The sequence below is a fragment of the Schistocerca gregaria genome, unplaced genomic scaffold (assembly GCF_023897955.1).
Source record: "Schistocerca gregaria isolate iqSchGreg1 unplaced genomic scaffold, iqSchGreg1.2 ptg000180l, whole genome shotgun sequence".
In the NCBI taxonomy this organism is placed as follows: domain Eukaryota; kingdom Metazoa; phylum Arthropoda; class Insecta; order Orthoptera; family Acrididae; genus Schistocerca; species Schistocerca gregaria.
The window spans coordinates 11,088,149-11,111,257 of NW_026061730.1; the positions used below are offsets into that span (position 1 = coordinate 11,088,149).

A 23,109-nucleotide genomic window follows, 5' to 3' on the forward strand; every position below is an offset into this window, starting at 1 on the left:
GCGAATGAGCACATTTCGCCTACTGCTTAGGCTGCTCTTCTAGTGTGGCTGCTCTGTGTCTGCAGGCAGCGAGGGGCTGCAAGCTTCCTGTGTTCGCACCTATATCACCTGTGCTTCCTTGTCAGAGACAGACTATCGCAAAACATACAACTCACTCCATGAATTGATTGCTACGGCATCTGTTATCAGCAGTCACAACCAGCAACACCGGTAGCAGCCGACTGCACGCAAAGAATGGCAACGTGCAGTGGGATTTACGTGAAATCGGCGCAATTGTGGATGCTAATCGTTCGCTTGTATCTGCCTACACACCTCTGCCGGTTGGGAATTATTCCACTTGCATGGCAAGGTGCGCATGTAGGTGTGTTAAAAATTCTGGAGGCGCTGGGTATCGATCCCAGTACCTCTCGCACACTAAGCGAGCGCTCTACCATCTGAGCTACGCCCACCCCCCCGATAACTAGTAGTGCTACATACAGTCATATCAACGTCACAGACCCTTGCACTCCCATTATTCCGCAGACAAACACTACTCTCTATGTATCAGTGAGGGTGTCTTTCAGGTTTCGTGCATTCTGTATCGAATCGTAGTTGGCCACAATGAAAGTGGCACGCATAACGTCGAAAATAGAGTTCAGACACCGCTCTGAGTAACACGAACGTGTTGTCCACCTCTAGACTTCAATGACGTTAAGCCGTGATACCTAAGACAGATCTGCACTCGATGACACCACGATAACAGCCGGTCCCCACACTTACATCTTGCTCTCCTTATGACAGTATACATCATATCAGTCTGTGACGCTGGTTTTGCAACTTCTTGCGTGCGTTTATGTTCGCCCCGACCAACACTTACCATGCACTGACCACAAAACATGGAGGAGCCGGGGCTTGAACCCGAGACCGTCCACACGCTAAGCGAACGATCTGCCAACTGAGCTACAGCTACACACACGACCAAGCCTGGCTATTCTCCATTCTTTGCGACTCTGATGTGCAAGGACACGATGGTTGGTTGGTTTGTAGCGGCGAAGGTACCAGAATACAAGGGCGCGGACACGTTCATATACACAAGAGTTCCAAGTAGTTTCGATGCTCTGGTATTACGAATGCAAATTCCGTCTGTTTTGAACGTCTTAAATTGAAAGGGCGGTCAAAAATTGGTCCATTTCACTCCTTGTCCACAATCACACAGCACCTGAGGTAACAAGCATATCTCGAGCCCCATTGTGCTCTCCATTGTTCATGCCAACTCAGTGCCTCGCTCTTTGCTACTGTGTAAAACTCTTGTCGTCCAACTGCAAAACACTGGGACACAACAAGTTTCCGCGTCCCCATTGCACTGATCGTACTACGAAACGCTCCCCAAACTTGGCAATCACCCATGCAGATGACTTTTCCGACTTTACACGACGCTCACGCTAGTGACAGCCTTATTTATAGTTCGACGTCGCGCCAAAGCGAATGAGCACATTTCGCCTACTGCTTAGGCCGCTCTTCTAGTGTGGCTGCTCTGTGTCTGCAGGCAGCGAGGGGCTGCAAGCTTCCTGTGTTCGCACCTATATCACCTGTGCTTCCTTGTCAGAGACAGACTATCGCAAAACATACAACTCACTCCATGAATTGATTGCTACGGCATCTGTTATCAGCAGTCACAACCAGCAACATCAGTAGCAGCCGACTGCACGCAAAGAATGGCAACGTGCAGTGGGATTTACGTGAAATCGGCGCAATTGTGGATGCTAATCGTTCGCTTGTATCTGCCTACACACCTCTGCGGGTTGGGAATTATTCCACTTGCATGGCAAGGTGCGCATGTAGGTGTGTTAAAAATTCTGGAGGCGCTGGGTATCGATCCCAGTACCTCTCGCACACTAAGCGAGCGCTCTACCATCTGAGCTACGCCCACCCCCCGATAACTAGTAGTGCTACATACAGTCATATCAACGTCACAGACCCTTGCACTCCCATTATTCCGCAGACAAACACTACTCTCTATGTATCAGTGAGGGTGTCTTTCAGGTTTCGTGCATTCTGTATCGAATCGTAGTTGGCCACAATGAAAGTGGCACGCATAACGTCGAAAATAGAGTTCAGACACCGCTCTGAGTAAGACGAACGTGTTGTCCACCTCTAGACTTCAATGACGTTAAGCCGTGATATCTAAGACAGATCTGCACTCGATAACACCACGATAACAGCCGGTCCCCACACTTACATCTTGCTCTCCTTATGACAGTATACATCATATCAGTCTGTGACGCTGGTTTTGCAACTTCTTGCGTGCGTTTATGTTCGCCGCGACCAACACTTACCATGCACTGACCACAAAACATGGAGGAGCCGGGGCTTGAACCCGAGACCGTTCACACGCTAAGCGAACGATCTGCCAACTGAGCTACAGCTACACACACGACCAAGCCTGGCTGTTCTCCATTCTTTGCGACTCTGATGTGCACGGACACGATGGTTGGTTGGTTTGTAGCGGCGAAGGTACCAGAATACAAAGGCGCGGACACGTTCATATACACAAGAGTTCCAAGTAGTTCCGATGCTCTGGTATTACGAATGCAAATTCCGTCTGTTTTGAACGTCTTAAATTGAAAGGGCGGTCACAAATTGGTCCATTTCACTCCTTGTCCACAATCACACAGCACCTGAGGTAACAAGCACATCTCGAGCCCCATTGTGCTCTCCATTGTTCATGCCAACTCAGTGCCTCGCTCTTTGCTACTGTGTAAAACTCTTGTCGTCCAACTGCAAAACACTGGGACACAGCAAGTTTCCGCGTCCCCATTGCACTGATCGTACTACGAAACGCTCCCCAAACTTGGCAATCACCCATGCAGATGACTTTTCCGACTTTACACGACGCTCACGCTAGTGACAGACTTATTTATAGTTCGACGTCGCGCCAAAGCGAATGAGCACATTTCGCCTACTGCTTAGGCTGCTCTTCTAGTGTGGCTGCTCTGTGTCTGCAGGCAGCGAGGGGCTGCAAGCTTCCTGTGTTCGCACCTATATCACCTGTGCTTCCTTGTCAGAGACAGACTATCGCAAAACATACAACTCACTCCATGAATTGATTGCTACGGCATCTGTTATCAGCAGTCACAACCAGCAACACCGGTAGCAGCCGACTGCACGCAAAGAATGGCAACGTGCAGTGGGATTTACGTGAAATCGGCGCAATTGTGGATGCTAATCGTTCGCTTGTATCTGCCTACACACCTCTGCGGGTTGGGAATTATTCCACTTGCATGGCAAGGTGCGCATGTAGGTGTGTTAAAAATTCTGGAGGCGCTGGGTATCGATCCCAGTACCTCTCGCACACTAAGCGAGCGCTCTACCATCTGAGCTACGCCCACCCCCCGATAACTAGTAGTGCTACATACAGTCATATCAACGTCACAGACCCTTGCACTCCCATTATTCCGCAGACAAACACTACTCTCTATGTATCAGTGAGGGTGTCTTTCAGGTTTCGTGCATTCTGTATCGAATCGTAGTTGGCCACAATGAAAGTGGCACGCATAACGTCGAAAATAGAGTTCAGACACCGCTCTGAGTAAGACGAACGTGTTGTCCACCTCTAGACTTCAATGACGTTAAGCCGTGATATCTAAGACAGATCTGCACTCGATAACACCACGATAACAGCCGGTCCCCACACTTACATCTTGCTCTCCTTATGACAGTATACATCATATCAGTCTGTGACGCTGGTTTTGCAACTTCTTGCGTGCGTTTATGTTCGCCGCGACCAACACTTACCATGCACTGACCACAAAACATGGAGGAGCCGGGGCTTGAACCCGAGACCGTTCACACGCTAAGCGAACGATCTGCCAACTGAGCTACAGCTACACACACGACCAAGCCTGGCTGTTCTCCATTCTTTGCGACTCTGATGTGCACGGACACGATGGTTGGTTGGTTTGTAGCGGCGAAGGTACCAGAATACAAAGGCGCGGACACGTTCATATACACAAGAGTTCCAAGTAGTTCCGATGCTCTGGTATTACGAATGCAAATTCCGTCTGTTTTGAACGTCTTAAATTGAAAGGGCGGTCACAAATTGGTCCATTTCACTCCTTGTCCACAATCACACAGCACCTGAGGTAACAAGCACATCTCGAGCCCCATTGTGCTCTCCATTGTTCATGCCAACTCAGTGCCTCGCTCTTTGCTACTGTGTAAAACTCTTGTCGTCCAACTGCAAAACACTGGGACACAGCAAGTTTCCGCGTCCCCATTGCACTGATCGTACTACAAACGCTCCCCAAACTTGGCAATCATCCATGCAGATGACTTTTCCGACTTTACACGACGCTCACGCAACGCTCACGCAACGTTCACGCTAGTGACAGCCTTATTTATAGTTCGACGTCGCGCCAAAGCGAATGAGCACATCTCGCCTACTGCTTAGGCCGCTCTTCTAGTGTGGCTGCTCTGTGTCTGCAGGCAGCGAGGGGCTGCAAGCTTCCTGTGTTCGCACCTATATCACCTGTGCTTCCTTGTCAGAGACAGACTATCGCAAAACATACAACTCACTCCATGAATTGATTGCTACGGCATCTGTTATCAGCAGTCACAACCAGCAACACCAGTAGCAGCCGACTGCACGCAAAGAATGGCAACGTGCAGTGGGATTTACGTGAAATCGGCGCAATTGTGGATGCTAATCGTTCGCTTGTATCTGCCTACACACCTCTGCCGGTTGGGAATTATTCCACTTGCATGGCAAGGTGCGCATGTAGGTGTGTTAAAAATTCTGGAGGCGCTGGGTATCGATCCCAGTACCTCTCGCACACTAAGCGAGCGCTCTACCATCTGAGCTACGCCCCCCCCCCTCTCCCCGATAACTAGTAGTGCTACATACAGTCATATCAACGTCACAGACCCTTGCACTCCCATTATTCCGCAGACAATCACTACTCTCTATGTATCAGTGAGGGTGTCTTTCAGGTTTCGTGCATTCTGTATCGAATCGTAGTTGGCCACAATGAAAGTGGCACGCATAACGTCGAAAATAGAGTTCAGACACCGCTCTGAGTAAGACGAACGTGTTGTCCACCTCTAGACTTCAATGACGTTAAGCCGTGATACCTAAGACAGATCTGCACTCGATAACACCACGATAACAGCCGGTCCCCACACTTACATCTTGCTCTCCTTATGACAGTATACATCATATCAGTCTGTGACGCTGGTTTTGCAACTTCTTGCGTGCGTTTATGTTCGCCGCGACCAACACTTACCATGCACTGACAACAAAACATGGAGAAGCCGGGGCTTGAACCCGAGACCGTTCACACGCTAAGCGAACGATCTGCCAACTGAGCTACAGCTACACACACGACCAAGCCTGGCTGTTCTCCATTCTTTGCGACTCTGATGTGCACGGACACGATGGTTGGTTGGTTTGTAGCGGCGAAGGTACCAGAATACAAAGGCGCGGACACGTTCATATACACAAGAGTTCCAAGTAGTTCCGATGCTCTGGTATTACGAATGCAAATTCCGTCTGTTTTGAACGTCTTAAATTGAAAGGGCGGTCACAAATTGGTCCATTTCACTCCTTGTCCACAATCACACAGCACCTGAGGTAACAAGCACATCTCGAGCCCCATTGTGCTCTCCATTGTTCATGCCAACTCAGTGCCTCGCTCTCTGCTACTGTGTAAAACTCTTGTCGTCCAACTGCAAAACACTGGGACACAGCAAGTTTCCGCGTCCCCATTGCACTGATCGTACTACGAAACGCTCCCCAAACTTGGCAATCACCCATGCAGATGACTTTTCCGACTTTACACGACGCTCACGCTAGTGACAGCCTTATTTATAGTTCGACGTCGCGCCAAAGCGAATGAGCACATTTCGCCTACTGCTTAGGCCGCTCTTCTAGTGTGGCTGCTCTGTGTCTGCAGGCAGCGAGGGGCTGCAAGCTTCCTGTGTTCGCACCTATATCACCTGTGCTTCCTTGTCAGAGACAGACTATCGCAAAACATACAACTCACTCCATGAATTGATTGCTACGGCATCTGTTATCAGCAGTCACAACCAGCAACACCAGTAGCAGCCGACTGCACGCAAAGAATGGCAACGTGCAGTGGGATTTACGTGAAATCGGCGCAATTGTGGATGCTAATCGTTCGCTTGTATCTGCCTACACACCTCTGCCGGTTGGGAATTATTCCACTTGCATGGCAAGGTGCGCATGTAGGTGTGTTAAAAATTCTGGAGGCGCTGGGTATCGATCCCAGTACCTCTCGCACACTAAGCGAGCGCTCTACCATCTGAGCTACGCCCCCCCCCCCTCTCCCCGATAACTAGTAGTGCTACATACAGTCATATCAACGTCACAGACCCTTGCACTCCCATTATTCCGCAGACAATCACTACTCTCTATGTGTCAGTGAGGGTGTCTTTCAGGTTTCGTGCATTCTGTATCGAATCGTAGTTGGCCACAATGAAAGTGGCACGCATAACGTCGAAAATAGAGTTCAGACACCGCTCTGAGTAAGACGAACGTGTTGTCCACCTCTAGACTTCAATGACGTTAAGCCGTGATACCTAAGACAGATCTGCACTCGATAACACCACGATAACAGCCGGTCCCCACACTTACATCTTGCTCTCCTTATGACAGTATACATCATATCAGTCTGTGACGCTGGTTTTGCAACTTCTTGCGTGCGTTTATGTTCGCCGCGACCAACACTTACCATGCACTGACAACAAAACATGGAGAAGCCGGGGCTTGAACCCGAGACCGTTCACACGCTAAGCGAACGATCTGCCAACTGAGCTACAGCTACACACACGACCAAGCCTGGCTGTTCTCCATTCTTTGCGACTCTGATGTGCACGGACACGATGGTTGGTTGGTTTGTAGCGGCGAAGGTACCAGAATACAAAGGCGCGGACACGTTCATATACACAAGAGTTCCAAGTAGTTCCGATGCTCTGGTATTACGAATGCAAATTCCGTCTGTTTTGAACGTCTTAAATTGAAAGGGCGGTCACAAATTGGTCCATTTCACTCCTTGTCCACAATCACACAGCACCTGAGGTAACAAGCACATCTCGAGCCCCATTGTGCTCTCCATTGTTCATGCCAACTCAGTGCCTCGCTCTCTGCTACTGTGTAAAACTCTTGTCGTCCAACTGCAAAACACTGGGACACAGCAAGTTTCCGCGTCCCCATTGCACTGATCGTACTACGAAACGCTCCCTAAACTTGGCAATCACCCATGCAGATGACTTTTCCGACTTTACACGACGCTCACGCAACGCTCACGCTAGTGACAGCCTTATTTATAGTTCGACGTCGCGCCAAAGCGAATGAGCACATTTCGCCTACTGCTTAGGCCGCTCTTCTAGTGTGGCTGCTCTGTGTCTGCAGGCAGCGAGGGGCTGCAAGCTTCCTGTGTTCGCACCTATATCACCTGTGCTTCCTTGTCAGAGACAGACTATCGCAAAACATACAACTCACTCCATGAATTGATTGCTACGGCATCTGTTATCAGCAGTCACAACCAGCAACACCAGTAGCAGCCGACTGCACGCAAAGAATGGCAACGTGCAGTGGGATTTACGTGAAATCGGCGCAATTGTGGATGCTAATCGTTCGCTTGTATCTGCCTACACACCTCTGCGGGTTGGGAATTATTCCACTTGCATGGCAAGGTGCGCATGTAGGTGTGTTAAAAATTCTGGAGGCGCTGGGTATCGATCCCAGTACCTCTCGCACACTAAGCGAGCGCTCTACCATCTGAGCTACGCCCACCCCCCCGATAACTAGTAGTGTTACATACAGTCATATCAACGTCACAGACCCTTGCACTCCCATTATTCCGCAGACAAACACTACTCTCTATGTATCAGTGAGGGTGTCTTTCAGGTTTCGTGCATTCTGTATCGAATCGTAGTTGGCCACAATGAAAGTGGCACGCATAACGTCGAAAATAGAGTTCAGACACCGCTCTGAGTAAGACGAACGTGTTGTCCACCTCTAGACTTCAATGACGTTAAGCCGTGATACCTAAGACAGATCTGCACTCGATGACACCACGATAACAGCCGGTCCCCACACTTACATCTTGCTCTCCTTATGACAGTATACATCATATCAGTCTGTGACGCTGGTTTTGCAACTTCTTGCGTGCGTTTATGTTCGCCCCGACCAACACTTACCATGCACTGACCACAAAACATGGAGGAGCCGAGGCTTGAACCTGAGACCGTCCACACGCTAAGCGAACGATCTGCCAACTGAGCTACAGCTACACACACGACCAAGCCTGGCTATTCTCCATTCTTTGCGACTCTGATGTGCAAGGACACGATGGTTGGTTGGTTTGTAGCGGCGAAGGTACCAGAATACAAAGGCGCGGACACGTTCATATACACAAGAGTTCCAAGTAGTTTCGATGCTCTGGTATTACGAATGCAAATTCCGTCTGTTTTGAACGTCTTAAATTGAAAGGGCGGTCACAAATTGGTCCATTTCACTCCTTGTCCACAATCACACAGCACCTGAGGTAACAAGCATATCTCGAGCCCCATTGTGCTCTCCATTGTTCATGCCAACTCAGTGCCTCGCTCTTTGCTACTGTGTAAAACTCTTGTCGTCCAACTGCAAAACACTGGGACACAACAAGTTTCCGCGTCCCCATTGCACTGATCGTACTACGAAACGCTCCCCAAACTTGGCAATCACCCATGCAGATGACTTTTCCAACTTTACACGACGCTCACGCAACGCTCACGCTAGTGACTGCCTTATTTATAGTTCGACGTCGCGCCAAAGCGAATGAGCACATTTCGCCTACTGCTTAGGCCGCTCTTCTAGTGTGGCTGCTCTGTGTCTGCAGGCAGCGAGGGGCTGCAAGCTTCCAGTGTTCGCACCTATATCACCTGTGCTTCCTTGTCAGAGACAGACTATCGCAAAACATACAACTCACTCCATGAATTGATTGCTACGGCATCTGTTATCAGCAGTCACAACCAGCAACACCAGTAGCAGCCGACTGCACGCAAAGAATGGCAACGTGCAGTGGGATTTACGTGAAATCGGCGCAATTGTGGATGCTAATCGTTCGCTTGTATCTGCCTACACACCTCTGCGGGTTGGGAATTATTCCACTTGCATGGCAAGTGGCATGTAGGTGTGTTAAAACTTCTGGAGGCGCTGGGTATCGATCCCAGTACCTCTCGCACACTAAGCGAGCGCTCTACCATCTGAGCTACGCCCACCCCCCCGATAACTAGTAGTGCTACATACAGTCATATCAACGTCACAGACCCTTGCACTCCCATTATTCCGCAGACAAACACTACTCTCTATGTATCAGTGAGGCTGTCTTTCAGGTTTCGTGCATTCTGTATCGAATCGTAGTTGGCCACAATGAAAGTGGCACGCATAACGTCGAAAATAAAGTTCAGACACCGCTCTGAGTAAGACGAACGTGTTGTCCACCTCTAGACTTCAATGACGTTAAGCCGTGATACCTAAGACAGATCTGCACTCGATGACACCACGATAACAGCCGGTCCCCACACTTACATCTTGCTCTCCTTATGACAGTATACATCATATCAGTCTGTGACGCTGGTTTTGCAACTTCTTGCGTGCGTTTATGTTCGCCCCGACCAACACTTACCATGCACTGACCACAAAACATGGAGGAGCCGGGGCTTGAACCTGAGACCGTCCACACGCTAAGCGAACGATCTGCCAACTGAGCTACAGCTACACACACGACCAAGCCTGGCTATTCTCCATTCTTTGCGACTCTGATGTGCAAGGACACGATGGTTGGTTGGTTTGTAGCGGCGAAGGTACCAGAATACAAAGGCGCGGACACGTTCATATACACAAGAGTTCCAAGTAGTTTCGATGCTCTGGTATTACGAATGCAAATTCCGTCTGTTTTGAACGTCTTAAATTGAAAGGGCGGTCACAAATTGGTCCATTTCACTCCTTGTCCACAATCACACAGCACCTGAGGTAACAAGCACATCTCGAGCCCCATTGTGCTCTCCATTGTTCATGCCAACTCAGTGCCTCGCTCTTTGCTACTGTGTAAAACTCTTGTCGTCCAACTGCAAAACACTGGGACACAGCAAGTTTCCGCGTCCCCATTGCACTGATCGTACTACAACCGCTCCCCAAACTTGGCAATCACCCATGCAGATGACTTTTCCGACTTTACACGACGCTCACGCAACGCTCACGCAACGCTCACGCTAGTGACAGCCTTATTTATAGTTCGACGTCGCGCCAAAGCGAATGAGCACATTTCGCCTACTGCTTAGGCCGCTCTTCTAGTGTGGCTGCTCTGTGTCTGCAGGCAGCGAGGGGCTGCAAGCTTCCTGTGTTCGCACCTATATCACCTGTGCTTCCTTGTCAGAGACAGACTATCGCAAAACATACAACTCACTCCATGAATTGATTGCTACGGCATCTGTTATCAGCAGTCACAACCAGCAACACCAGTAGCAGCCGACAGCACGCAAAGAATGGCAACGTGCAGTGGGATTTACGTGAAATCGGCGCAATTGTGGATGCTAATCGTTCGCTTGTATCTGCCTACACACCTCTGCCGGTTGGGAATTATTCCACTTGCATGGCAAGGTGCGCATGTAGGTGTGTTAAAAATTCTGGAGGCGCTGGGTATCGATCCCAGTACCTCTCGCACACTAAGCGAGCGCTCTACCATCTGAGCTACGCCCACCCCCCCGATAACTAGTAGTGCTACATACAGTCATATCAACGTCACAGACCCTTGCACTCCCATTATTCCGCAGACAAACACTACTCTCTATGTATCAGTGAGGGTGTCTTTCAGGTTTCGTGCATTCTGTATCGAATCGTAGTTGGCCACAATGAAAGTGGCACGCATAACGTCGAAAATAGAGTTCAGACACCGCTCTGAGTAAGACGAACGTGTTGTCCACCTCTAGACTTCAATGACGTTAAGCCGTGATACCTAAGACAGATCTGCACTCGATGACACCACGATAACAGCCGGTCCCCACACTTACATCTTGCTCTCCTTATGACAGTATACATCATATCAGTCTGTGACGCTGGTTTTGCAACTTCTTGCGTGCGTTTATGTTCGCCCCGACCAACACTTACCATGCACTGACCACAAAACATGGAGGAGCCGAGGCTTGAACCTGAGACCGTCCACACGCTAAGCGAACGATCTGCCAACTGAGCTACAGCTACACACACGACCAAGCCTGGCTATCCTCCATTCTTTGCGACTCTGATGTGCAAGGACACGATGGTTGGTTGGTTTGTAGCGGCGAAGGTACCAGAATACAAAGGCGCGGACACGTTCATATACACAAGAGTTCCAAGTAGTTTCGATGCTCTGGTATTACGAATGCAAATTCCGTCTGTTTTGAACGTCTTAAATTGAAAGGGCGGTCACAAATTGGTCCATTTCACTCCTTGTCCACAATCACACAGCACCTGAGGTAACAAGCATATCTCGAGCCCCATTGTGCTCTCCATTGTTCATGCCAACTCAGTGCCTCGCTCTTTGCTACTGTGTAAAACTCTTGTCGTCCAACTGCAAAACACTGGGACACAACAAGTTTCCGCGTCCCCATTGCACTGATCGTACTACGAAACGCTCCCCAAACTTGGCAATCACCCATGCAGATGACTTTTCCAACTTTACACGACGCTCACGCAACGCTCACGCTAGTGACAGCCTTATTTATAGTTCGACGTCGCGCCAAAGCGAATGAGCACATTTCGCCTACTGCTTAGGCCGCTCTTCTAGTGTGGCTGCTCTGTGTCTGCAGGCAGCGAGGGGCTGCAAGCTTCCTGTGTTCGCACCTATATCACCTGTGCTTCCTTGTCAGAGACAGACTATCGCAAAACATACAACTCACTCCATGAATTGATTGCTACGGCATCTGTTATCAGCAGTCACAACCAGCAACACCAGTAGCAGCCGACTGCACGCAAAGAATGGCAACGTGCAGTGGGATTTACGTGAAATCGGCGCAATTGTGGATGCTAATCGTTCGCTTGTATCTGCCTACACACCTCTGCGGGTTGGGAATTATTCCACTTGCATGGCAAGTGGCATGTAGGTGTGTTAAAACTTCTGGAGGCGCTGGGTATCGATCCCAGTACCTCTCGCACACTAAGCGAGCGCTCTACCATCTGAGCTACGCCCACCCCCCCGATAACTAGTAGTGCTACATACAGTCATATCAACGTCACAGACCCTTGCACTCCCATTATTCCGCAGACAAACACTACTCTCTATGTATCAGTGAGGGTGTCTTTCAGGTTTCGTGCATTCTGTATCGAATCGTAGTTGGCCACAATGAAAGTGGCACGCATAACGTCGAAAATAAAGTTCAGACACCGCTCTGAGTAAGACGAACGTGTTGTCCACCTCTAGACTTCAATGACGTTAAGCCGTGATACCTAAGACAGATCTGCACTCGATGACACCACGATAACAGCCGGTCCCCACACTTACATCTTGCTCTCCTTATGACAGTATACATCATATCAGTCTGTGACGCTGGTTTTGCAACTTCTTGCGTGCGTTTATGTTCGCCCCGACCAACACTTACCATGCACTGACCACAAAACATGGAGGAGCCGGGGCTTGAACCTGAGACCGTCCACACGCTAAGCGAACGATCTGCCAACTGAGCTACAGCTACACACACGACCAAGCCTGGCTATTCTCCATTCTTTGCGACTCTGATGTGCAAGGACACGATGGTTGGTTGGTTTGTAGCGGCGAAGGTACCAGAATACAAAGGCGCGGACACGTTCATATACACAAGAGTTCCAAGTAGTTTCGATGCTCTGGTATTACGAATGCAAATTCCGTCTGTTTTGAACGTCTTAAATTGAAAGGGCGGTCACAAATTGGTCCATTTCACTCCTTGTCCACAATCACACAGCACCTGAGGTAACAAGCATATCTCGAGCACCATTGTGCTCTCCATTGTTCATGCCAACTCAGTGCCTCGCTCTTTGCTACTGTGTAAAACTCTTGTCGTCCAACTGCAAAACACTGGGACACAACAAGTTTCCGCGTCCCCATTGCACTGATCGTACTACGAAACGCTCCCCAAACTTGGCAATCACCCATGCAGATGACTTTTCCAACTTTACACGACGCTCACGCAACGCTCACGCTAGTGACAGCCTTATTTATAGTTCGACGTCGCGCCAAAGCGAATGAGCACATTTCGCCTACTGCTTAGGCCGCTCTTCTAGTGTGGCTGCTCTGTGTCTGCAGGCAGCGAGGGGCTGCAAGCTTCCTGTGTTCGCACCTATATCACCTGTGCTTCCTTGTCAGAGACAGACTATCGCAAAACATACAACTCACTCCATGAATTGATTGCTACGGCATCTGTTATCAGCAGTCACAACCAGCAACACCAGTAGCAGCCGACTGCACGCAAAGAATGGCAACGTGCAGTGGGATTTACGTGAAATCGGCGCAATTGTGGATGCTAATCGTTCGCTTGTATCTGCCTACACACCTCTGCCGGTTGGGAATTATTCCACTTGCATGGCAAGGTGCGCATGTAGGTGTGTTAAAAATTCTGGAGGCGCTGGGTATCGATCCCAGTACCTCTCGCACACTAAGCGAGCGCTCTACCATCTGAGCTACGCCCACCCCCCCGATAACTAGTAGTGCTACATACAGTCATATCAACGTCACAGACCCTTGCACTCCCATTATTCCGCAGACAAACACTACTCTCTATGTATCAGTGAGGGTGTCTTTCAGGTTTCGTGCATTCTGTATCGAATCGTAGTTGGCCACAATGAAAATAGCACGCATAACGTCGAAAATAGAGTTCAGACACCGCTCTGAGTAAGACGAACGTGTTGTCCACCTCTAGACTTCAATGACGTTAAGCCGTGATACCTAAGACAGATCTGCACTCGATGACACCACGATAACAGCCGGTCCCCACACTTACATCTTGCTCTCCTTATGACAGTATACATCATATCAGTCTGTGACGCTGGTTTTGCAACTTCTTGCGTGCGTTTATGTTCGCCCCGACCAACACTTACCATGCACTGACCACAAAACATGGAGGAGCCGGGGCTTGAACCTGAGACCGTCCACACGCTAAGCGAACGATCTGCCAACTGAGCTACAGCTACACACACGACCAAGCCTGGCTATTCTCCATTCTTTGCGACTCTGATGTGCAAGGACACGATGGTTGGTTGGTTTGTAGCGGCGAAGGTACCAGAATACAAAGGTGCGGACACGTTCATATACACAAGAGTTCCAAGTAGTTTCGATGCTCTGGTATTACGAATGCAAATTCCGTCTGTTTTGAACGTCTTAAATTGAAAGGGCGGTCACAAATTGGTCCATTTCACTCCTTGTCCACAATCACACAGCATCTGAGGTAACAAGCATATCTCGAGCCCCATTGTGCTCTCCATTGTTCATGCCAACTCAGTGCCTCGCTCTTTGCTACTGTGTAAAACTCTTGTCGTCCAACTGCAAAACACTGGGACACAACAAGTTTCCGCGTCCCCATTGCACTGATCGTACTACGAAACGCTCCCCAAACTAGGCAATCACCCATGCAGATGACTTTTCCAACTTTACACGACGCTCACGCAACGCTCACGCTAGTGACAGCCTTATTTATAGTTTGACGTCGCGCCAAAGCGAATGAGCACATTTCGCCTACTGCTTAGGCCGCTCTTCTAGTGTGGCTGCTCTGTGTCTGCAGGCAGCGAGGGGCTGCAAGCTTCCTGTGTTCGCACCTATATCACCTGTGCTTCCTTGTCAGAGACAGACTATCGCAAAACATACAACTCACTCCATGAATTGATTGCTACGGCATCTGTTATCAGCAGTCACAACCAGCAACACCAGTAGCAGCCGACTGCACGCAAAGAATGGCAACGTGCAGTGGGATTTACGTGAAATCGGCGCAATTGTGGATGCTAATCGTTCGCTAGTATCTGCCTACACACCTCTGCGGGTTGGGAATTATTCCACTTGCATGGCAAGTGGCATGTTTGTGTGTTAAAACTTCTGGAGGCGCTGGGTATCGATCCCAGTACCTCTCGCACACTAAGCGAGCGCTCTACCATCTGAGCTACGCCCACCCCCCCGATAACTAGTAGTGCTACATACAGTCATATCAACGTCACAGACCCTTGCACTCCCATTATTCCGCAGACAAACACTACTCTCTATGTATCAGTGAGGGTGTCTTTCAGGTTTCGTGCATTCTGTATCGAATCGTAGTTGGCCACAATGAAAGTGGCACGCATAACGTCGAAAATAAAGTTCAGACACCGCTCTGAGTAAGACGAACGTGTTGTCCACCTCTAGACTTCAATGACGTTAAGCCGTGATACCTAAGACAGATCTGCACTCGATGACACCACGATAACAGCCGGTCCCCACACTTACATCTTGCTCTCCTTATGACAGTATACATCATATCAGTCTGTGACGCTGGTTTTGCAACTTCTTGCGTGCGTTTATGTTCGCCCCGACCAACACTTACCATGCACTGACCACAAAACATGGAGAAGCCGGGGCTTGAACCCGAGACCGTTCACACGCTAAGCGAACGATCTGCCAACTGAGCTACAGCTACACACACGACCAAGCCTGGCTGTTCTCCATTCTTTGCGACTCTGATGTGCACGGACACGATGGTTGGTTGGTTTGTAGCGGCGAAGGTACCAGAATACAAAGGCGCGGACACGTTCATATACACAAGAGTTCCAAGTAGTTCCGATGCTCTGGTATTACGAATGCAAATTCCGTCTGTTTTGAACGTCTTAAATTGAAAGGGCGGTCACAAATTGGTCCATTTCACTCCTTGTCCACAATCACACAGCACCTGAGGTAACAAGCACATCTCGAGCCCCATTGTGCTCTCCATTGTTCATGCCAACTCAGTGCCTCGCTCTCTGCTACTGTGTAAAACTCTTGTCGTCCAACTGCAAAACACTGGGACACAGCAAGTTTCCGCGTCCCCATTGCACTGATCGTACTACGAAACGCTCCCCAAACTTGGCAATCACCCATGCAGATGACTTTTCCGACTTTACACGACGCTCACGCAACGCTCACGCTAGTGACAGCCTTATTTATAGTTCGACGTCGCGCCAAAGCGAATGAGCACATTTCGCCTACTGCTTAGGCCGCTCTTCTAGTGTGGCTGCTCTGTGTCTGCAGGCAGCGAGGGGCTGCAAGCTTCCTGTGTTCGCACCTATATCACCTGTGCTTCCTTGTCAGAGACAGACTATCGCAAAACATACAACTCACTCCATGAATTGATTGCTACGGCATCTGTTATCAGCAGTCACAACCAGCAACACCAGTAGCAGCCGACTGCACGCAAAGAATGGCAACGTGCAGTGGGATTTACGTGAAATCGGCGCAATTGTGGATGCTAATCGTTCGCTTGTATCTGCCTACACACCTCTGCCGGTTGGGAATTATTCCACTTGCATGGCAAGGTGCGCATGTAGGTGTGTTAAAAATTCTGGAGGCGCTGGGTATCGATCCCAGTACCTCTCGCACACTAAGCGAGCGCTCTACCATCTGAGCTACGCCCACCCCCCCGATAACTAGTAGTGCTACATACAGTCATATCAACGTCACAGACCCTTGCACTCCCATTATTCCGCAGACAAACACTACTCTCTATGTATCAGTGAGGGTGTCTTTCAGGTTTCGTGCATTCTGTATCGAATCGTAGTTGGCCACAATGAAAGTGGCACGCATAACGTCGAAAATAGAGTTCAGACACCGCTCTGAGTAAGACGAACGTGTTGTCCACCTCTAGACTTCAATGACGTTAAGCCGTGATACCTAAGACAGATCTGCACTCGATGACACCACGATAACAGCCGGTCCCCACACTTACATCTTGCTCTCCTTATGACAGTATACATCATATCAGTCTGTGACGCTGGTTTTGCAACTTCTTGCGTGCGTTTATGTTCGCCCCGACCAACACTTATCATGCACTGACCACAAAACATGGAGGAGCCGAGGCTTGAACCTGAGACCGTCCACGCGCTAAGCGAACGATCTGCCAACTGAGCTACAGCTACACACACGACCAAGCCTGGCTATTCTCCATTCTTTGCGACTCTGATGTGCAAGGACACGATGGTTGGTTGGTTTGTAGCGGCGAAGGTACCAGAATACAAAGGCGCGGACACGTTCATATACACAAGAGTTCCAAGTAGTTTCGATGCTCTGGTATTACGAATGCAAATTCCGTCTGTTTTGAACGTCTTAAATTGAAAGGGCGGTCACAAATTGGTCCATTTCACTCCTTGTCCACAATCACACAGCACCTGAGGTAACAAGCATATCTCGAGCCCCATTGTGCTCTCCATTGTTCATGCCAACTCAGTGCCTCGCTCTTTGCTACTGTGTAAAACTCTTGTCGTCCAACTGCAAAACACTGGGACACAACAAGTTTCCGCGTCCCCATTGCACTGATCGTACTACGAAACGCTCCCCAAACTTGGCAATCACCCATGCAGATGACTTTTCCAACTTTACACGACGCTCACGCAACGCTCACGCTAGTGACAGCCTTATTTATAGTTCGACGTCGCGCCAAAGCGAATGAGCAAATTTCGCCTACTGCTTAGGCCGCTCTTCTAGTGTGGCTGCTCTGTGTCTGCAGGCAGCGAGGGGCTGCAAGCTTCCTGTGTTCGCACCTAGATCACCTGTGCTTCCTTGTCAGAGACAGACTATCGCAAAACATACAACTCACTCCATGAATTGATTGCTACGGCATCTGTTATCAGCAGTCACAACCAGCAACACCAGTAGCAGCCGACTGCACGCAAAGAATGGCAACGTGCAGTGGGATTTACGTGAAATCGGCGCAATTGTGGATGCTAATCGTTCGCTTGTATCTGCCTACACACCTCTGCCGGTTGGGAATTATTCCACTTGCATGGCAAGGTGCGCATGTAGGTGTGTTAAAAATTCTGGAGGCGCTGGGTATCGATCCCAGTACCTCTCGCACACTAAGCGAGCGCTCTACCATCTGAGCTACGCCCACCCCCCCGATAACTAGTAGTGCTACATACAGTCATATCAACGTCACAGACCCTTGCACTCCCATTATTCCGCAGACAAACACTACTCTCTATGTATCAGTGAGGGTGTCTTTCAGGTTTCGTGCATTCTGTATCGAATCGTAGTTGGCCACAATGAAAATAGCACGCATAACGTCGAAAATAGAGTTCAGACACCGCTCTGAGTAAGACGAACGTGTTGTCCACCTCTAGACTTCAATGACGTTAAGCCGTGATACCTAAGACAGATCTGCACTCGATGACACCACGATAACAGCCGGTCCCCACACTTACATCTTGCTCTCCTTATGACAGTATACATCATATCAGTCTGTGACGCTGGTTTTGCAACTTCTTGCGTGCGTTTATGTTCGCCCCGACCAACACTTACCATGCACTGACCACAAAACATGGAGGAGCCGGGGCTTGAACCTGAGACCGTCCACACGCTAAGCGAACGATCTGCCAACTGAGCTACAGCTACACACACGACCAAGCCTGGCTATTCTCCATTCTTTGCGACTCTGATGTGCAAGGACACGATGGTTGGTTGGTTTGTAGCGGCGAAGGTACCAGAATACAAAGGTGCGGACACGTTCATATACACAAGAGTTCCAAGTAGTTTCGATGCTCTGGTATTACGAATGCAAATTCCGTCTGATTTGAACGTCTTAAATTGAAAGGGCGGTCACAAATTGGTCCATTTCACTCCTTGTCCACAATCACACAGCACCTGAGGTAACAAGCATATCTCGAGCCCCATTGTGCTCTCCATTGTTCATGCCAACTCAGTGCCTCGCTCTTTGCTACTGTGTAAAACTCTTGTCGTCCAACTGCAAAACACTGGGACACAACAAGTTTCCGCGTCCCCATTGCACTGATCGTACTACGAAACGCTCCCCAAACTTGGCAATCACCCATGCAGATGACTTTTCCAACTTTACACGACGCTCACGCAACGCTCACGCTAGTGACAGCCTTATTTATAGTTCGACGTCGCGCCAAAGCGAATGAGCACATTTCGCCTACTGCTTAGGCCGCTCTTCTAGTGTGGCTGCTCTGTGTCTGCAGGCAGCGAGGGGCTGCAAGCTTCCTGTGTTCGCACCTATATCACCTGTGCTTCCTTGTCAGAGACAGACTATCGCAAAACATACAACTCACTCCATGAATTGATTGCTACGGCATCTGTTATCAGCAGTCACAACCAGCAACACCAGTAGCAGCCGACTGCACGCAAAGAATGGCAACGTGCAGTGGGATTTACGTGAAATCGGCGCAATTGTGGATGCTAATCGTTCGCTTGTATCTGCCTACACACCTCTGCCGGTTGGGAATTATTCCACTTGCATGGCAAGGTGCGCATGTAGGTGTGTTAAAAATTCTGGAGGCGCTGGGTATCGATCCCAGTACCTCTCGCACACTAAGCGAGCGCTCTACCATCTGAGCTACGCCCACCCCCCCGATAACTAGTAGTGCTACATACAGTCATATCAACGTCACAGACCCTTGCACTCCCATTATTCCGCAGACAAACACTACTCTCTATGTATCAGTGAGGGTGTCTTTCAGGTTTCGTGCATTCTGTATCGAATCGTAGTTGGCCACAATGAAAGTGGCACGCATAACGTCGAAAATAGAGTTCAGACACCGCTCTGAGTAAGACGAACGTGTTGTCCACCTCTAGACTTCAATGACGTTAAGCCGTGATACCTAAGACAGATCTGCACTCGATGACACCACGATAACAGCCGGTCCCCACACTTACATCTTGCTCTCCTTATGACAGTATACATCATATCAGTCTGTGACGCTGGTTTTGCAACTTCTTGCGTGCGTTTATGTTCGCCCCGACCAACACTTATCATGCACTGACCACAGAACATGGAGGAGCCGAGGCTTGAACCTGAGACCGTCCACACGCTAAGCGAACGATCTGCCAACTGAGCTACAGCTACACACACGACCAAGCCTGGCTATTCTCCATTCTTTGCGACTCTGATGTGCAAGGACACGATGGTTGGTTGGTTTGTAGCGGCGAAGGTACCAGAATACAAAGGCGCGGACACGTTCATATACACAAGAGTTCCAAGTAGTTTCGATGCTCTGGTATTACGAATGCAAATTCCGTCTGTTTTGAACGTCTTAAATTGAAAGGGCGGTCACAAATTGGTCCATTTCACTCCTTGTCCACAATCACACAGCACCTGAGGTAACAAGCATATCTCGAGCCCCATTGTGCTCTCCATTGTTCATGCCAACTCAGTGCCTCGCTCTTTGCTACTGTGTAAAACTCTTGTCGTCCAACTGCAAAACACTGGGACACAACAAGTTTCCGCGTCCCCATTGCACTGATCGTACTACGAAACGCTCCCCAAACTTGGCAATCACCCATGCAGATGACTTTTCCAACTTTACACGACGCTCACGCAACGCTCACGCTAGTGACAGCCTTATTTATAGTTCGACGTCGCGCCAAAGCGAATGAGCACATTTCGCCTACTGCTTAGGCCGCTCTTCTAGTGTGGCTGCTCTGTGTCTGCAGGCAGCGAGGGGCTGCAAGCTTCCTGTGTTCGCACCTATATCACCTGTGCTTCCTTGTCAGAGACAGACTATCGCAAAACATACAACTCACTCCATGAATTGATTGCTACGGCATCTGTTATCAGCAGTCACAACCAGCAACACCAGTAGCAGCCGACTGCACGCAAAGAATGGCAACGTGCAGTGGGATTTACGTGAAATCGGCGCAATTGTGGATGCTAATCGTTCGCTTGTATCTGCCTACACACCTCTGCCGGTTGGGAATTATTCCACTTGCATGGCAAGGTGCGCATGTAGGTGTGTTAAAAATTCTGGAGGCGCTGGGTATCGATCCCAGTACCTCTCGCACACTAAGCGAGCGCTCTACCATCTGAGCTACGCCCACCCCCCCGATAACTAGTCGTGCTACATACAGTCATATCAACGTCACAGACCCTTGCACTCCCATTATTCCGCAGACAAACACTACTCTCTATGTATCAGTGAGGGTGTCTTTCAGGTTTCGTGCATTCTGTATCGAATCGTAGTTGGCCACAATGAAAATAGCACGCATAACGTCGAAAATAGAGTTCAGACACCGCTCTGAGTAAGACGAACGTGTTGTCCACCTCTAGACTTCAATGACGTTAAGCCGTGATACCTAAGACAGATCTGCACTCGATGACACCACGATAACAGCCGGTCCCCACACTTACATCTTGCTCTCCTTATGACAGTATACATCATATCAGTCTGTGACGCTGGTTTTGCAACTTCTTGCGTGCGTTTATGTTCGCCCCGACCAACACTTACCATGCACTGACCACAAAACATGGAGGAGCCGGGGCTTGAACCTGAGACCGTCCACACGCTAAGCGAACGATCTGCCAACTGAGCTACAGCTACACACACGACCAAGCCTGGCTATTCTCCATTCTTTGCGACTCTGATGTGCAAGGACACGATGGTTGGTTGGTTTGTAGCGGCGAAGGTACCAGAATACAAAGGTGCGGACACGTTCATATACACAAGAGTTCCAAGTAGTTTCGATGCTCTGGTATTACGAATGCAAATTCCGTCTGTTTTGAACGTCTTAAATTGAAAGGGCGGTCACAAATTGGTCCATTTCACTCCTTGTCCACAATCACACAGCACCTGAGGTAACAAGCATATCTCGAGCCCCATTGTGCTCTCCATTGTTCATGCCAACTCAGTGCCTCGCTCTTTGCTACTGTGTAAAACTCTTGTCGTCCAACTGCAAAACACTGGGACACAACAAGTTTCCGCGTCCCCATTGCACTGATCGTACTACGAAACGCTCCCCAAACTTGGCAATCACCCATGCAGATGACTTTTCCGACTTTACACGACGCTCACGCAACGCTCACGCTAGTGACAGCCTTATTTATAGTTCGACGTCGCGCCAAAGCGAATGAGCACATTTCGCCTACTGCTTAGGCCGCTCTTCTAGTGTGGCTGCTCTGTGTCTGCAGGCAGCGAGGGGCTGCAAGCTTCCTGTGTTCGCACCTATATCACCTGTGCTTCCTTGTCAGAGACAGACTATCGCAAAACATACAACTCACTCCATGAATTGATTGCTACGGCATCTGTTATCAGCAGTCACAACCAGCAACACCAGTAGCAGCCGACAGCACCCAAGAATGGCAACGTGCAGTGGGATTTTTATCGAAATCGGCGCAATTGTGGATGCTAATCGTCGGCTTGTATCTGCCTACACACCTCTGCCGGTTGGGAATTATTCCACTTGTATGGCAAGGTGCGCATGTAGGTGTGTTAAAAATTCTGGAGGCGCTGGGTATCGATCCCAGTACCTCTCGCACACTAAGCGAGCGCTCTACCATCTGAGCTACGCCCACCCACCCCGATAACTAGTAGTGCTACATACAGTCATATCAACGTCACAGACCCTTGCACTCCCATTATTCCGCAGACAAACACTACTCTCTATGTATCAGTCAGGGTGTCTTTCAGGTTTCGTGCATTCTGTATCGAATCGTAGTTGGCCACAATGAAAGTGGCACGCATAACGTCAAAAATAGAGTTCAGACACCGCTCTGAGTAAGACGAACGTGTTGTCCACCTCTAGACTTCATTGACGTTAAGCCGTGATACCTAAGACAGATCTGCACTCGATAACACCACGATAACAGCCGGTCCCCACACTTACATCTTGCTCTCCTTATGACAGTATACATCATATCAGTCTGTGACGCTGGTTTTGCAACTTCTTGCGTGCGTTTATGTTCGCCGCGACAAACACTTACCATGCACTGACCACAAAACTTGGAGAAGCCGGGGCTTGAACCCGAGACCGTTCACACGCTAAGCGAACGATCTGCCAACTGAGCTACAGCTACACACACGACCAAGCCTGGCTGTTCTCCATTCTTTGCGACTCTGATGTGCACGGACATGATGGTTGGTTGGTTTGTAGCGGCGAAGGTACCAGAATACAAAGG

General features: G+C 49.4%; 16 non-coding genes across 16 annotated transcripts; all 16 read right to left on the reverse strand.

Annotated features, from left to right (window-relative positions):
* Window positions 1-376: 376 nt before the first annotated feature.
* On the reverse strand, window positions 377-450 carry Trnat-agu (transfer RNA threonine (anticodon AGU)). The gene has a single exon. It is a non-coding gene; the product is annotated as a tRNA-Thr (tRNA).
* Window positions 451-1,836: 1,386 nt separating this feature from the next.
* On the reverse strand, window positions 1,837-1,910 carry Trnat-agu (transfer RNA threonine (anticodon AGU)). The gene has a single exon. It is a non-coding gene; the product is annotated as a tRNA-Thr (tRNA).
* Window positions 1,911-3,295: 1,385 nt separating this feature from the next.
* Trnat-agu (transfer RNA threonine (anticodon AGU)) lies at window positions 3,296-3,369 on the reverse strand. The gene has a single exon. It is a non-coding gene; the product is annotated as a tRNA-Thr (tRNA).
* A 1,406-nt stretch (window positions 3,370-4,775) lies between these two features.
* Trnat-agu (transfer RNA threonine (anticodon AGU)) lies at window positions 4,776-4,848 on the reverse strand. The gene has a single exon. It is a non-coding gene; the product is annotated as a tRNA-Thr (tRNA).
* A 1,393-nt stretch (window positions 4,849-6,241) lies between these two features.
* Window positions 6,242-6,314, reverse strand: Trnat-agu (transfer RNA threonine (anticodon AGU)). Its single transcript has one exon. It is a non-coding gene; the product is annotated as a tRNA-Thr (tRNA).
* A 1,405-nt stretch (window positions 6,315-7,719) lies between these two features.
* On the reverse strand, window positions 7,720-7,793 carry Trnat-agu (transfer RNA threonine (anticodon AGU)). Its single transcript has one exon. It is a non-coding gene; the product is annotated as a tRNA-Thr (tRNA).
* Window positions 7,794-9,188: 1,395 nt separating this feature from the next.
* Trnat-agu (transfer RNA threonine (anticodon AGU)) lies at window positions 9,189-9,262 on the reverse strand. The gene has a single exon. It is a non-coding gene; the product is annotated as a tRNA-Thr (tRNA).
* Window positions 9,263-10,669: 1,407 nt separating this feature from the next.
* Window positions 10,670-10,743, reverse strand: Trnat-agu (transfer RNA threonine (anticodon AGU)). Its single transcript has one exon. It is a non-coding gene; the product is annotated as a tRNA-Thr (tRNA).
* A 1,395-nt stretch (window positions 10,744-12,138) lies between these two features.
* On the reverse strand, window positions 12,139-12,212 carry Trnat-agu (transfer RNA threonine (anticodon AGU)). Its single transcript has one exon. It is a non-coding gene; the product is annotated as a tRNA-Thr (tRNA).
* Window positions 12,213-13,609: 1,397 nt separating this feature from the next.
* On the reverse strand, window positions 13,610-13,683 carry Trnat-agu (transfer RNA threonine (anticodon AGU)). Its single transcript has one exon. It is a non-coding gene; the product is annotated as a tRNA-Thr (tRNA).
* A 1,395-nt stretch (window positions 13,684-15,078) lies between these two features.
* On the reverse strand, window positions 15,079-15,152 carry Trnat-agu (transfer RNA threonine (anticodon AGU)). Its single transcript has one exon. It is a non-coding gene; the product is annotated as a tRNA-Thr (tRNA).
* A 1,397-nt stretch (window positions 15,153-16,549) lies between these two features.
* Trnat-agu (transfer RNA threonine (anticodon AGU)) lies at window positions 16,550-16,623 on the reverse strand. Its single transcript has one exon. It is a non-coding gene; the product is annotated as a tRNA-Thr (tRNA).
* Window positions 16,624-18,020: 1,397 nt separating this feature from the next.
* On the reverse strand, window positions 18,021-18,094 carry Trnat-agu (transfer RNA threonine (anticodon AGU)). The gene has a single exon. It is a non-coding gene; the product is annotated as a tRNA-Thr (tRNA).
* Window positions 18,095-19,491: 1,397 nt separating this feature from the next.
* On the reverse strand, window positions 19,492-19,565 carry Trnat-agu (transfer RNA threonine (anticodon AGU)). Its single transcript has one exon. It is a non-coding gene; the product is annotated as a tRNA-Thr (tRNA).
* Window positions 19,566-20,962: 1,397 nt separating this feature from the next.
* On the reverse strand, window positions 20,963-21,036 carry Trnat-agu (transfer RNA threonine (anticodon AGU)). The gene has a single exon. It is a non-coding gene; the product is annotated as a tRNA-Thr (tRNA).
* Window positions 21,037-22,433: 1,397 nt separating this feature from the next.
* On the reverse strand, window positions 22,434-22,507 carry Trnat-agu (transfer RNA threonine (anticodon AGU)). The gene has a single exon. It is a non-coding gene; the product is annotated as a tRNA-Thr (tRNA).
* Between the last annotated feature and the right edge of the window lie 602 nt (window positions 22,508-23,109).